The following is a 3,748-nucleotide window of genomic DNA, read 5'->3' on the forward strand; positions in this document are numbered from 1 at the left end:
AGACAGAAAGGAGAATTACTTATGAGATCTTGGGAGTGAAAGGGTTAAGTCACCTTTGAACGACCTGGCCCAGAGTATTTAAAAAATGCTCCGGAAAATTAAATTAATATTTTTGTGCACAGTGGTTAGGATCGTTTGGAAAAATTGATTTAATATTTGAAATAGAGTTTTGATCCACCTTTAAAATGATGAAATTTGTTTCTGAGGTTCCATCAGTTGTTCAGAGAGAGAGGGTGGTATGAATGATGTCTTTTAAGTTTCATTGATACATTTACAACAGAGAACTCTGTGTGTTTGTTTGCTTAATTATTCTTTCTTGTAAGGGACTAACCAAAAAAGTCTGGTGTATAATTACGCAGTCACTTGCAACGGAGCAAGAGCAAAAAGTTAATGAATTAAATTAGTTTTGCTGACATTAATGCCAGCTGAGGCTATGTCACTGATTGAGTAGATCTCCTTGCTATTCAAACTGAACACTTTGAACTGAACTTCATGTTGATTTTGGGGAACGTTTATATAATTTGGAAGAAGAACGTTCACTATAACCTCGCATACCTGTCGCACAATACCACAAACAGTGGATTTTCCGACACCAAATAGATTTCCGATCGTTCGAAAGTGAGCCGTGTCCGCAAGCCAATATAATGTTATGGCGACTTGATGACGCACTGCAATGGTTTTCCTGTAATTGGTGTCCCTTTTAGAGATATGTGACGAAAGTTATCGGCAAAGGCGATTAAATGCTTCTTTAGACATGCGAAAATTCTCATTCCAGTCCTTTTCTTCCCAAACTTGGCAAGTCTCTTCCCAAAATATCTGCGACCGGGGTTTTAGCCAAATACGGCGAACAGGAGGATGTTGGAGAAGAAATCGAAGCAAAAAACGAAAAAACAATGATGAAACGAGACGTCTCCGACAGACATAACGATTAAACCGTCACTGTGCGTTTCTCTATCGGTTTTGTGTAATTCTGAGGTTTTCCCTCAGCCGTGACTGCGCCAACAAAAGCAGGATATTGTGATTGCGTCTTTAATTTTGTTAGCAACAATTAATATCAAAATGAGGCTGCGCAATACCTAACCGAGTCTGCAGTGTGAACGGTTCTTGAGCAACACATGTTTTATAAAACCATGTTTAACAAAACTACGTTTAATGTAACTTGTAACTTAAATTGGTGTGAACAGGGCATTAGGCAGTGAAGATTACACCCTAATCTTTGAGGTAATTTTTGTTCGTTTGTTTTGTTTTGCTTTTTTTCCGTTATTTGGAAGCGGATGACCTTTCACTTTGAATACCCATATCTCTTAATGACTTAATGATGGTGGTAAAGTCATGTCATTGAGTAGAAAACAATTATGTATCCTACAAGAACAAATGTAGTTGAATTATACCCAGTTGAAAGGTAATGCTGTTTTCCCGTACTGAAATCAGATTAAAGAGTCATTGTGTAGTGTAAGGTTATCTCGCAGCTTGAACCGAGCGCAAGGAAACCCAAACTAAGGGATCCATATTTACCAATAATCCATCGCTAAGTAAGAAACTGCAAAAGTCAGTGTAAAGTTGGGTAGCTTATATCCCGTTAGTTTCGCAAACGTTTGATTCAACTTTAAACATTTCATTTGTAACCACGCCCTTTGGAATGGACGATGCTTGTACTACATGTCGAAACCGTGCTCTGATTATTGAAATGAAACGAGGCCTAGATAAAGCGATTATCAGACTCGCCGTCAGGCTAGGGACAGGGTTAGGAATAGCGAAATGGGGGAGGTTGGCGGATCCACTTGGTAGTGTGTATTAGATGGGGGAGAAAAAAAAAAGGTTTCCGAAACTATACAGGCTGGAATCCATACTATCATACTACATGAAAGTTGCTTAAAATCACGTTTTTTTTCTACAATTTAAGGGTTTCCCATCTATTCCTTTCCAAATTAGCGAGGTTAATTTGCTGTTAGCCAGCTTGATATTTTCCTTTCCGTTATAGCGCGATATCCCAAGCGACCGAAAAAGAAGGAACACAATTTAACGGACGGTATAGATGGGGACCGTGAGAGGAATATAATACATCAGTCTATTGAATACACACTCTTCATAAAGAAATAAAAATTCCTACATTTCTTAAGGTTCTCACGTTCAAGAGCATCGGTGAAAATTAATTTTGACACCTACTGTATACTTAATGAAGTGTATACACTCGTATGGTTTAACTGTGGTTTATAGTTTAAAAATTTTTAATTGATCAACTTGGTTGATCTCAGCACTAGAAAATTAAATCCACCAACTTAAAATGAATGTAACAGTAAGGACAGAGCACAGCGATTGTTTGTACCGAAGTTTATTTAATTTCGACGCTTTTAAATGGGAATTTCCCTTTGGGGAAAATCTAGCGAAAGTGGCACTCTTGTAACCCGCAGTACGGTCAAGGGTGTATGTTGGTTAAATGGTTGCCAAGGATAACAAAAAAAAGCTAAAAGGTGAAACCTTACAAGCATAATTAATTGACATGGAACTATATGTCACAAAAATGTTAGTTGGGAATGATGAATAACATAGTCATAGTGGACTTGTCAAGTTCAAAAGTGCATTTCAAGGGCTTAAATTGAATTTCCAATCTTGACCACGGATGAAAGGGCATATACATTTTACCTGATTTTTTCAAACGCTCAGAAAACTGGTTTGAAATTTTTAAGGGTAGTTGAGAGAACCTAGTGGTGTGTATTAGCAGTCGATCTATCCATTAATTGCCGTGGAATACGCCAATTACCCATATGTACATCCGTATGTATGTACATACATGGAAGAATACGAGATAGCAAATAAGCAAAGCGCGCGCATCAAGCGCAAAAATAATTTATTCAAAACTTGCGTTCGGTCAAAACAACCGCATACGATCAAAATAATAATATGCAATGATATCTTCACATCTTTAAGGCGCAAAAAAGTTCAAAGTCCGGCTAAACAGTTCAAGGAATTGTTCAGTCTGTGTCCGAATCACTTTTGATGAAATGGAATCGTCGTTTCCGAGGTTTAACTATGTTTGTTTTTAATTTTGGCGGTAGCTCGCTCGAGCAAAGTGTTAACCTGGGTCGGCTCGTAATTTTTGATTCCCTTGGCAATTCTCTAAACACCACTTTTTCCTAAACGACAACCAAAAAGCAGTGCTTTTTACAGTGTTTTCGTTGTTTGAGCTATTTTTCAGCTGCGGTGGCGAAAGAAAACCAACTTAAAACGCCGGCCATTGTTTTGCTCGCAAATTTTGTTGCGACATCCAAGGCTTGCATTTGATTGGCTATCTGTGAGTTTCTTTGATTATTGACCAATCAGAATGTCTGATTTGTCACATTCTTTGCACTGAATTAACTCTCTTCTGCACTGAATTACCTGAAAGCTGCATTTATCTTAACCAATCAAAACTGAGTAATTTTTCCATGTATATTATTAGTTTACAGAATTTGACGGTTTTGTATTAATTTTTGCCTTTTTTTCTTTATTTCTTTTGATTTCAGTATTGTGTTCTTCCAAATGGATAAGTTCAATGCGCTTCGGAAATTACATTTTTTATGAATTCAAAGTAATTCACCATACTTGAAACATTTGAAGTGGTCTGCTGTAGTTCAAATTGTAAGCTGCCGACAGAATTGTTTGTTATTTGAATGTTTTCGGATGATTAGTCATAGTCATAGTCAGGAGAAATTTAAATATCAACGCCTCAGTGACTACTTCAAAAAGAAAATCAGGTGGAGACAATGAA

Source organism: Pocillopora damicornis, chromosome 11 (genome assembly GCF_964200805.1).
Source record: "Pocillopora damicornis chromosome 11, jaPocDami1.2, whole genome shotgun sequence".
NCBI lineage: Eukaryota > Metazoa > Cnidaria > Anthozoa > Scleractinia > Pocilloporidae > Pocillopora > Pocillopora damicornis.